Raw genomic sequence first — 12173 nt, 5'->3', positions numbered from 1 at the left:
GTGCTTGTTAACAAGTTTTTATTCTCCAAAGTTCTGTTCTTTTCTGATGTGCATATGTATTTTGGAGGGGAGGATTTTCTAATTTTAATGTTAGAATCTTCCCATATGTTTAATGATCCTGAGCTATTTGCTCATAATTAAGAATATACCATTTGGCTGGGTACAGCCTCACGCCTGTAATCCCAGCACTTTCGGAGGCTGAAGTGGGCAGATCACCTGACGTCAGGAATTCAAGACTAGCCTGGTCAACATGGTGAAACCCCATCTCTGGTAACAATACAAAAATGAGCTGGGTGTGGTGGTGCATGCTTATAATCCTGGCTACTCAGGAGACTGAAGCACAAGAATCATTTGAATTTGGGGAGGTAGACATTGCAGTGAGCTGAGATTGAGCCACTGTACTCCAGCATGGGCGACAAAGCAACACTCTGTCTCAGGAAAAAAAAGAAAATGGGATTAAAACGTTGACTAAAAGCTCTGAACATGTGGGTGGAGCTTGTCAAGTTTGTGCTTGTAGCTGGGTTACATTATCAGCTAGTTTGGATTTTACCATGGCTCCACCCACCTCATTGTCCAGCTACTCTAGGCCAAGTGGACAAACAGGTTCTAATGTATTTTGTTAATATTAGATATTTAGAATCATGGCAAATTGGTAGGATTGGGGTCATCTTCCCTACTACTTTTGCATGCTTTTCCAACCAAACTTATTGTTCCCAGGATCTGTGATTTCCAAACCTGGTACACCCACAGGGCTATTGTCTCCCACATGTTTTCAGCTGTGGTATCTTCCTTCGGAAGGAGCCAGTGATTTGTTTGATTAGAGGGTGCAAGACCCAGAAGACTGCCCAAGCGGGTAACAGTCTCACCTAGTGGAATGTGGTGTGTTTTATTTTTGGTTTTTCAAACACACACATTTAAGAGTTTTTGTTTACAAACATAAACCCCTTGTCTCTTGGCTCTTTGTTTCTCTGAAATTCCTTGAATCTTCTCTTTTCTCCTCCAGCTTTTTTTTTTTAAGACGGGGTTTTGCACTGTTGCCCAGGCTGGAGTGCAATGGCGTGATCTCAGCTCATTGTAATCTCCAGCTCCTGGGTTGAAGTGATTCTCCTGCTTCATCCTCCTGACAAACTGGGACTACAGGCATGCACCACTATGATTGGCTAATTTTTATATTTTTAGTAGAGATGGCCATGTTGGCCAGGCTGGTCTTGAATTCCTGACCTCAGGTGATCCACCTGTCTCGGCATCCCAAATGCTGGGATTTCTGGTGTGAGCCACTGTGCTCAGCCAGTTTTACATTTTTAAAAATAAATATCATTTCCTTTATTTTTAGGAAGTTGAGTGGCTCATATATTTAGTCCCTTATCTTGATTCAGTCTATCTAGGTCATTTTACAAACTCCTGATTCAACCTAGCCAGGTCATTTAAACAAATATTTAGCTCCTGTTTGCCAAATAATGTAGATCCCTGAAATAAGGCTATAATAATTTAAGGCCGGGTGTGGTGGCTCATGCCTCTAATCCCATTACTTTGGGAGGCTGAGGTGGGTGGATCACCTGAAGTGAAGAGTTTGAGATCAGCCTGGCCAACATGGTGAAATCTCATCTCTACTAAAAAGAAAAAAAAAATTAAAAATTAGTCTGGTGTGGTGGTGGGCCCCTCTAATCTCAGCTAGTCGGGAGGCTGAGGCAGGAGAATCACTTGAAACGAGGAGATGGAGTGAGCCAAGATTGCCCTATTGCACTCCAGCCTTGGAAACAGAGCAAAAACTCTGTCTCAAAAAAAAAAAAAAAAAAGAATTTGAAAAATAGTTCCAAAATTACCTAGTCTAGGAAATGCATTGAGTTAGGTCCTTCATATATGTTATTACTTTTATTTACAGAAGAATTTGAAAGGTATCACCCTAGTTTAACAGAAGAGTAAACTTTAATCAGAAACATGAAGTAACTTACTCAAGATCCCTCATAAGCAGCAGAGTTGTGCTTGGAATCCTGATCTCTCTCTAACTTCTCATTTGCAGATGAAGAAACTGAGGCCAAAGTACATAACTAATTTGCCAGAGTAACAGGTAATTAGGAGCCACACAGCTCCCTTTCACATTTTCTTTTTATTATTTCATGGTAGGAAGTTACATAATTTCCACTGACATTAATACATGACGATTTTGTTTGTTAATATTGTGTGTGAGATCGAGGTGGGTGGGCAGATGAAAGAGTTAAATATTATTAACCCAATTTAAAAGAGACTCCATACAGATATATACAGCCTCTAGCTGACAGGGATATCATCCCTATAGTCTGATAAAGCTCAAGTGACATCATGCTGGCTAATATAAACTTTAACATTTTTAATGCAAATAGCCTATGAAAACCACAGATTTCTTAATCAAGCTCAGTTTTATGCTTCCAACTCTGCTTTTTCCGTCTACGAACAAAATGCTCTTCCCCCCACACCCACTGCTGTTTTCCACTTTTCTTATGATTAAAAAAAAAATATTTCCCTTGGTAACCATTTTCCCTGGTTACTTTCTTGGCTGATTTTCTGCACAAAGAAATGAAAGGCATTTATCCCCAAGGGAGGCAGTTATTTTAGATTTTACTAAGAAGGCAGCAAACATTTTTCAACATTCCCTTCTGTCCTTTCTTTGTTTTAAAGAAAGCTCTGATTTTGTTTCATTTTCAGCTGGAGACTTAAATGACACCAAGCAAAGCCTACTTAGTTTAGATTTCCAGGTAAAAAAGTTTTAAATTTAAAGTTTCTACTTAGCATGTGGAATGGTTTTAATATTTGGGTATTTTATTTTGCAAATATGTTTAACTCTTGAGTAAATTAGCTCGTTACTAATAGATTTTTAAAGTACAAAGTATGCATTATTGTTTGTTTTTTTTTTTTTTCAGGATGTACTTCCCAAGTATTTCAAACTTTGTAGACTTAGCATTAAATTATTTTTATATATTTAGGTGGAATTACATGTTCAACAGAAGTATAAATTGGTTTGAAAGTTTCACTGTTAATTTTTAAGTCCTAAAAGAACATAAATAATTCAAAATATTTTTCATTTTAAACCTGTTGAATGAAGCGAAAAGAGATAATAGACATCTCATGGCTTCATGTAGATGTTTAAAATTCTAAATTAATATTTTTAAAGTTTACTTAAGACAACTGTTGAAAAATTTTAAAGGAAGAAAAATAATCAAGGTTTATAAATAATATTTAATGCTGGGATAAACACAATTAAGTGCTAGAAGGAAAAAAGAATTACTTGATAAAAATGATACTATGATTGGAATCCCAGAAAATTTACCTCTAGGAAGACATACACTCAATTATGAAGTTGTTTATGAAAGCAAATATTAAGTGCAAAGCAAAATTCTGTAAATCAATAAAAATAACGAAGGCCTAAGCATTAATAGTAAAATTAGTAATTGAGAGACCATTTCAAACACTGTAGTGAGACTGTTCAAATACTAATCTTGTCAAAATTTAAATATCTCTGTAAATTTATTTCTGTACATATCTGTTTAGATTTCTAGGTAAGTAAAAGTGAGTCAATCTGGGGAGAAAAAAGAAAGAGAAGTGGTTTCTAGCATGAGGGTACTGGGAGAGAGGGGTATGCTTAGCTTAGCCACAGCTGGCACATACACTCCTAAGCACTCCATCAGGCAATGCCCCATAAGTGAGTGCTTACAGGAGGCCCCAGGAGAGCAGGATGCCTGAGACCCTCATGCGAGTTTAACTCTAGAGCCTTGAGGTCTAGGCCCTGACTCCTCAGAACAGGATGGAGGATCTGCACATAGGATTATTATAGCAAAAAAATTTCAATGTATATATTTCATGCATTGCACAGGACTTACGATATCCATTGGAGCCCACTTGCCCTGCCACTCAGCAATTTCTAGTTTCACTTTGTCTCTCAGTTCAAGTTTTCATAATGCTTTCCCCTGCTGTTATTGCTATTCCCTTCCAATATAGTACTTTGCTCTCTGAATTGATTTTTATGATTTCAGGTGCCAGTCAGCTAATGGATTTGCTCCCTCTTTACATGCTGCATGTTAATTTTTCTAAAACTAAAGATTGCAAAACATTATTCCAATATAGTTTCGTTTCAATGACCTATAGTAATGGTTTTCAAATGACTGCAGCAATTAATCTGTGTGTGTGTGTGTGTGTGTGTGTGTGTGTGTGTGTGTGTGTGTATGTTGAATGAAGATACTTTGGAGACTGCCATTTGTTGAAAAAAGGTGATGTGGCAAGTCAGACTATGAACTAACTAAGCGAAACCTGACTAGAGGAAGATGATTCTGGCAGACGAAGTTATAAAAAGAACTACTGAAATTCAAAAGGGCAGCCGGGCGCGGTGGCTCAAGCCTGTAATCCCAGCACTTTGGGAGGCCGAGGCAGGTGGATCACGAGGTCAAGAGATCGAGACCATCCTGGTCAACATGGTGAAAGCCCGTTTCTACTAAAAATACAAAAAAATAGCTGGGCATCGTGGCGCATGCCTGTAATCCCAGCTACTCAGGAGGCTGAGGCAGGAGAATTGCTTGAACCCAGGAGGCAGAGGTTGCGGTGAGCCGAGATAGTGCCATTGCACTCCAGCCTGGGTAACAAGAGCAAAACTCCGTCTCAAAAAAAAAAAAAAAAAGAAATTCAAAAGGGCAAACTGAGCAGACATTGTACCCTCTCCCTTTCTCACTAAATCCCTTGAAATAATACAAGTTATATTACAAACAAATAAATACACGAATATATAGCTACACTGGGAAATAAAAAGGGGAGCTCCTGGTGGGACAGACACTCTGAGGAGTCTTTCACAGACAAAGGAAAGACAGGAATGAATTTAAAGAGGGAAAATGTACCCTTGAACAGTCATGAAAGAAAACAGTAAAGAGAGCTTGTATAGGAAAAAAAGAAGTTTTTAGTTTAAAAGATCCTAGTGGCCAGGAGTGATGGCTCACACCTGTAATCCCAGCACTTTGGGAGGCCAAAGTGGGTGGGTCACTTGAGGTCAGGAGTGTAAGACCAGCCTGGTCAACACGGTGAAACCCTGTCTCTACTAAAAATACAAAAATTAGCCAGGTGTGGTGGTGGGCGCCCATCACTCCAGCTACTTGGGAGGCTTACACAGGAGAATCGCTTGAACCCAGGAGGCACAGGTTGCAGTGAGCCAAGATCGTGCCATTGCATTCCCACCTGGGCAGTAAGAGTGAAGCCCCATCTCAAAAAAAAAAAAAAAAAAAAATCCCCCCCAAATCCTAAAAAGGATACATTAAATAATAACAACCTATACCAAGGTACATTCTTTACTGAGGTAAAACTTCTGAATATCAAAGATATGTTGAAAATTTGAAAAAATTTTCTTTTTTTTTTTTTTTGAGGCAGAGTTTCGCTCTTGTTGCCCAGGCTGGAGTGCAATGGCGCGATCTCGTCTCACCGCAACCTCCGTCTCCTGGGTTCAGGCAATTCTCCTGCCTCAGCCTCCTGAGTAGCTGGGATTACAGGCACACGCCACCATGCCCAGCTAATTTTTAGTATTTTTAGTAGAGACGGGGTTTCACTATGTTGACCAGGATGGTCTCGATCTCTTGACCTTGTGATCCACCCACCTTGGCCTCCCACAGTGCTGGGATTACAGGCTTGAGCCACCGCGCCCGGCCGAAAATTTGAAAAAATTTTCTATAGAAAAAAAAGATTTCTTACAAAGGGATAAGAATTAGATTCAAGTCAAATTTCTCATCAACACTAAATATAAGAAAATAATGGACCAATATCTGTGAAGTATTAAATAAAAATGATTAGAATGATTTTGAAACCATAATTCTGTTTCCAATTAAACAATGATATTTTCAGATCTTTATTAAGAGCACAAAACTACAACTTACAACATTCTATGAGAAAAGGAGGATATATTTATTCAAGAAATAAAAGGAATCTGAGAGAGCTTCTCCTTCTGATAACGGCAGACAAGGCAAGTAAGATCATTAGACCCGCTGAGAATAAATAGAAAAGGTCAGAAAAACAACAGGGCCAACCCAGAGAGGTTTAGAACAGTTTTTCTTCTAGAAGCATCTGGATTCCAGAAGAGGTGGTTGAGAAGATTAGCAGAGCTTTAAAATAGTCTCAGGAGCACAGAGAGAAACAAACAAAAAAATGGAGCCAAGCAAGCAGTGGGGGGTGGTATGGAAAAGTGAAGTGGGTAAAGTCAGCATAATTTAGATTGGACCCAAAGCATAATTATTAACTGAATATGATGAAGTCCAGCCTCAAGTCACTCAATATTTGATCCATAATGCCCTTAACCTTATGTGTGGAAACAGATGCAAATCCGCAAGTATTTTCATATGCAATATCTGGCACTCCATCAAAGATCATCAGATATATGAAGAGATAAAACATGGCTAAAAACCTAAAGAAATAACCAACAACAGAAACAGACACATAGAGGATCCAGAAAACCTAGTCTTCAGACACAGACTTCAAAACAAATATTTTTAATATGTTCAAAAATATAAAAGTTGAGATTAAAATTTTCAACAAGGAATTGGAAACAGAACACATTGAAAACTTGAAAACTAAAAAAAAATACAATAAAAGAACAAGGAAGTCAATGGACAAGTTTAATAGCAGATAAACCACAGGTGAAGAGAGTATTAATGAACTGGAAGATCAGTTCAGAGAATAACCAAGATGAATCATAGACGCGATAGAAGAACAAAAAACACAAATGAGGGGAAAGTGACACCAAAGACAAAATGAGAAAGCTAATATGCAAGTATCTGTAGTTAGATAAAGAATGAAAAAAGGGAAGAGAATGTACTGTTTGTATAGTTAAGGGCTGAGAAGTTTCCAAGTGGGACAAAACAACATCAGGTCAGAAATTCAAGAAGTGCCATGAACCCCAAACAGGATAAAAACAAGAAAATTATATCTGTGTACACAGAGTGAAACAGCTGAAAACCAAAGACATTGAAAACAGCGAGTAGCACTTTGGGAGGCCAAGGCGGGTGGATCACGAGGTCAAGAGATGGAGACCATACTGGCCAACATGGTGAAACCCTGTCTCTACTAAAAAAATACAAAAATTAGGTGGGCATGATGGCGCACACATGTAGTCCCAGCTACTTGGGAGGCTGAGGCAGGAGAATTGCTTGAACCTGGGAGGGAGAGGTTGCAGTGAGCTGAGATGATGTCATTGCACTTCAGCCTGGTGCCTGGCAACAGAGCAAGACTCTGTCTTAAAAAAAAAGAAAACAAACAAATAAAAAAAACAGCGAGAAGAAAAAAATACTTTTAATGGAGAAAAAATTAGATTGAGAGATGATTCCTCAAAAGAAACAATGGAAAAAAGACACAAAAATTGTATCTTCAAGCCAGGTATGGTAGTTCACACCTATAATCCCAGCCACTCAAAAGGCTGAGCCAGGAGGATCACTTTAGCCCAGGGAGTTCAAGGCCATTCTAGGCAACATAGTGAGACCCCATCTCAAAAAAAAAAAAAAAAAAAAGGGCAGAGGCAGGTGGATCACCTGAGGTCAGGAGTTTGAGATCAGCCTAGCTAACATGGTGAAATCCTGTCTCTACTAAAAATACAAAATTAGCCAGGTGTGGTGGGCACCTGTAATCCCAGCTACTTGGGAGCCTGAGGCAAGAGAATCACTTGAACCCATGAAGTGGAGGTTGCAGTGAGTGGAGATGGTGCCACTGCACTCCAGCCTGGGCCACAGAGTGAGACTCCATCTCAAAAAAATAAAATAAAATAAAAAAAGAAAAAAAGTAGGTGGGAAGAAGGCAACAATAAAATATTGGAAGCTAGGAAGCAAATGAGAGTGTAAGGGAAAAAATAAACTGTATCTTTAAAATGCTAAAACAAAACACTTGTCAACGCAGAATATGTATCTAACAAATACATCCTTTCATATTGAAAGTAATATATAAACATTTTTAGGTAAACAAAAAGAAATGATCAACCCACCTGCACAAAAAGAATTATTAAAAGGTGTTCTTCAATCATAAAGAAAATAATCCTAATAGAAGAATGGAGATATAGGAATGAAGGAAACAAAAATGGTAACTGTTAAGGTAAATCTAAACAAGTGGTTCTCAACTGAGGGGCAGGTTACATTTGGTAATTCCTGGAAACATTTTTCACAACTAGGAGGAAGATACTAATGGCATAAAATAGCCTATAATAGACAGGGCAGCTCCCCATAAAAAAACAGAATTATCTGGCCCAAAACATTAATAGTGATGGAAAAGTCTGATCTAAATGAATTTTGACAAAATGATGGTAATAATCTTTTGAGAGTTTAAAAGTATATATATAAATTAATTCAAGAAGAAAATGTGATTTTAAATCAATTTTAATAAATTATTTTTTAAAAATAAAAAAATATATATATAATTTTTTTTTTTTTTTTTGAGACAGAGTTTTGCTCTTGTTACCCAGGCTGGAGTGCAACGGCGCGATCTCGGCTCACCGCAACCTCCGCCTCCTGGGTTCAGGCAATTCTCCTGCCTCAGCCTCCTGAGTAGCTGGGATTACAGGCACGTGCCACCATGCCCAGCTAATTTTTTGTATTTTTAGTAGAGACGGAGTTTCACCTTGTTGACCAGGATGGTCTTGATCTCTTGACCTCGTGATCCACCCGCCTCGGCCTCCTAAAGTGCTGGGATTACAGGCTTGAGCCACCGCGCCTGGCCTATATATATAATTAAAACACAGGACTGAAACAGAATATATACTGGGATGAGGTAAACGAAGCTGAAGTTCATCCTGGTTCTTTTTTTTTTGAGACGGAGTTTCACTCTTGTTACCCAGGCTGGAGTGCAATGGCGCGATCTCGGCTCACTGCAACCTCCGCCTCCTAGGTTCAGGCAATTCTCCTGCCTCAGCCTCCTGAGTAGCTGGGATTACAGGCACGTGCCACCATGCCCAGCTAATTTTTTGTATTTTTAGTAGAGACGGGGTTTCACCATGTTGACCAGGATGGTCTCGATCTCTCGACCTTGTGATCCACCCACCTCGGCCTCCCAAAGTGCTGGGATTACAAGCTTGAGCCACCGCGCCCGGCCCCCGTCCTGGTTCTTGTATCGTCCAGGAAGAGGTAAAGGCACTAATTTATATTAGGACTTTGATAAGTCAAGGATGTATGTAGTAATCTCTACAAAGAAGAGAATGGCAAAAAGTATATAATTTTTTTTTTTTTTTTTTTTTTTTTTTGAGACAGAGTTTTGCTCTTGTTACCCAGGCTGGAGTGCAATGGCATGATCTCGGCTCACCGCAACCTCCGCCTCCTGGGTTCAGGCAGTTCTCCTGCCTCAGTCTCCTGAGTAGCTGGGATTACAGGCACACGCCACCATGCCCAGCTAATTTTTGTATTTTTAGTAGAGACGGGGTTTCACCATGTTGACCAGGATGGTCTCGATCTCTTGACCTCGTGATCCACCTGCTTCGGCCTCCCAAAGTGCTGGGATTACAGGCTTGAGCCACCGCGCCCAGCTAAAAGTATATAATTATTAATGAAATAATAAAAACCAAGTAACCAATTAAAAAGAAAGAAAACAGAAAAAGTAACACAGAACATGTAGGACAAATAAAAAGCAAAGAGAGCCGGGTGCTGTGGCTCATGCCTGTAATCCCAGCTCTTAGGGAGGCAGAGGTGGGAGGATAGCTTGAGCCCAGGAGTTCGAGACCTGCCTGGGCAATATAATGAGACCCTGTTCTCCACAAAAAGGAAAAAAAAAAAAGGTAAATAGAAAGTGGATTTAAACTCAAACATACTAAATTTTACATTAAATATAAACAGCCTAAATATTTCAATTAAAAGACAAAAGCTGTTAAATGCATTAAAAAACTCTATGATATGCCACTAATATAAAGTATGCTGAAAATATAAAGATATAGAAAGGCTGAAAGCAAAACATGTATCTACCAAAAGAACATTAACCAAAAGAAAGCAACTACACGAAGAAGCAGAAAACCAAAGACCACATGTTCTCACTTATAAGTAGGAGCTAAACATTGGGTACTCATAGACATAAAGATGGCAACAATAGACATGAAAGGAAGGAAGGGAAGGGAACAAGGGTTAAAAAATTAAGTGTTGGGTACTATGCTCAGTACCTGAGTGATGGGATCATTCATACCCCAAACTCCAGCATCACACAATATACTCAGGTAACAAACCTGCATACAACCCTTCTGAATCTAAAAAGTCAAAACAAACAAACAAACAAAAAAAAACGACTACGTTAATAGCAGACAAACTAGATACTATGGCAAAAGCTCTCCCAGAGACACTGAAACTATCTACCTCATGATATATGCACAAGAAAGATATAACGACTCTAAATGTGTACATATCTACAATCATTAGGACAAACAAGGCAAATTATTAGGACAAACAAGGCAAACTATTACGACAAGTAGGTTGACAGTATTAGAGTCTTTAAAATCCTTATTGATATTCTTTCTACTAATTAAAAAATATTAATTATTTTTTCTTGGCATAAAATGACTACTAATTCTTTTAACAGACTTTTTTTCAGAGCAGTTTTAGATTCAGAGCAAATTGAACAGAAAGCGCAGAGTTCTCATACATACTTCCCCCCGATCAAAATCTCACACCATGGATAAATGTATGCTGACATATCATTATCACCAAGGTCCATAGTTCACATTAGGATTCACTCTTGTTACTCCATATTACTGGGTTTTGACAAATTTTTAATGATATGTACCCACCTTTACAGTACTGTCATCCCTTGGTATCCTTGGGGGACTGGTTCCAGGACCCCTCAAGGGTCACACATATCCTCCTGTATACTTTAAGCATCTCTAGATTACTTACAACTAATACATTGTAAAGGGTATGTAAATAGTTGTTAGGGAACAATGACAAGAAAAAAAAGTCTGTATATGTTCAGCATAAATGCAACATAGGTCTAACCACATTTTTCACTCACAGTTGGTTGAATCCACAGATGCATAACCTGTGATATAAAGGGCTGACTGTACTGTATCAGAAGAGTTTCACTGCTCTAAAAAGCCTCTGTGTTCCACCTATACGTCCCTCCCCACCCCAAATCCTGGCAACCACTATTCTTTTATAGCTTGCATAGTTTTGCCCTTTCTAGAATGTCATAGAGTTGAAATCATACATATGCCATCTCAGGTTGGCTTCTTTCATTTAGTTGTATGTTATATGTGTTTAAGGTTTCTCCATGTTTTTTCACGGTTTGACTGTTCATTTCTTTTTGGTGCTGAATAATTTTCTATTGTCTGAATATACCATAGTTTGTTTATCCAATCATCTATTGAAGAACATTTTTGTTGCTTCTAAGTTTTGGCAATTATGAATAAAGCTGCTATACACATCTCTGTGCAGGTTTTTGTGTGGACATAGATTTTCACCTCATTTGGGCAAATACCACGGGGCATGACTGCTGGCTTGTATGGCAAGAGTATGCTTAGTTTTATAAGAAACTGCCAAAATGTCTTCTAATGTGGCTGTACCATTTTGCATTCCCACCAATATTGAATGAGACTTATAGTTGCTCCCCACACTCACCAGTACTGGGGTGTTGTCAGTGTTTTGGATTTTAGACATTTAATATGCATGTAGAGGCATCTCATTTTAATTTGTAATCTACTGTTTTTGAAACGAATATTTGGGATAGAATTGTTGAAATTTTGGATGATCATTGTGGATTTGTCTATTTCTTTTCGCAGTTTTTGAAAAGAAGTTCACCAATTATTTTTGGTAATATCTAATCTGCTATTCATCCCTTGTCATGTATTTTTTCTCTCACATTGCAGTTTTCAACTTTGAAAGTCTGATTTGGGGCCAGGTGTAGGGGCTCACGCCTGTAATCCCAACACCTTGGGAGGAGTTCACAAACAGCCTGGGTAACACAGTGAAACTCCATCTCTACTAAAATACAAAAAGTTAGTCGGGTGTGGTGGTGAGCGCCTGTAGTCCCAGCTACTCAGGAGGCTAAGGCAAGAGAATTGCTTGAACCCGGAAGGGGGAGGTTGCAGTGAGCCGAGATCACGCCACTGTACTTCAGCCTGGGCAACAGAGCAAGAATCCATCTCAAAAAAAAAAAAAAAAAAGTTTGATTTGGGTTTTTAAAAAATATCTTCTATGTTTCTACATTATATGGTTAATCTT

At 38.7% G+C, this 12173-nt stretch overlaps 2 protein-coding genes across 5 annotated transcripts in view; one reads left to right on the top strand and one right to left on the bottom strand.

The window, feature by feature from the left end:
* Nucleotides 1–12173, bottom strand: part of CENPP (centromere protein P) — a 290099-nt gene that overhangs the window by 65989 nt on the left and 211937 nt on the right. The gene's annotated exons all lie outside the window — the stretch shown is intronic.
* ECM2 (extracellular matrix protein 2) overlaps nucleotides 2592–12173 on the top strand; it is a 43467-nt gene continuing 33885 nt past the window's right edge. For 2 of the 4 annotated variants that reach the window (XM_074395520.1, XM_003938200.3), the window contains exon 1: nucleotides 2592–2732. The gene's annotated coding sequence lies outside the window, so the exon portion shown is untranslated. The remainder of the gene's footprint in view (nucleotides 2733–12173) is intronic. The other 2 variants (XM_010348802.3, XM_003938201.4) reach the window with 1 other exon arrangement.

This window comes from Saimiri boliviensis, chromosome 2 (genome assembly GCF_048565385.1).
Source record: "Saimiri boliviensis isolate mSaiBol1 chromosome 2, mSaiBol1.pri, whole genome shotgun sequence".
NCBI lineage: Eukaryota > Metazoa > Chordata > Mammalia > Primates > Cebidae > Saimiri > Saimiri boliviensis.
The sequence above is the reverse complement of the archived record's forward strand: the minus strand, read 5'-3'. Positions and strand labels throughout refer to the sequence as shown.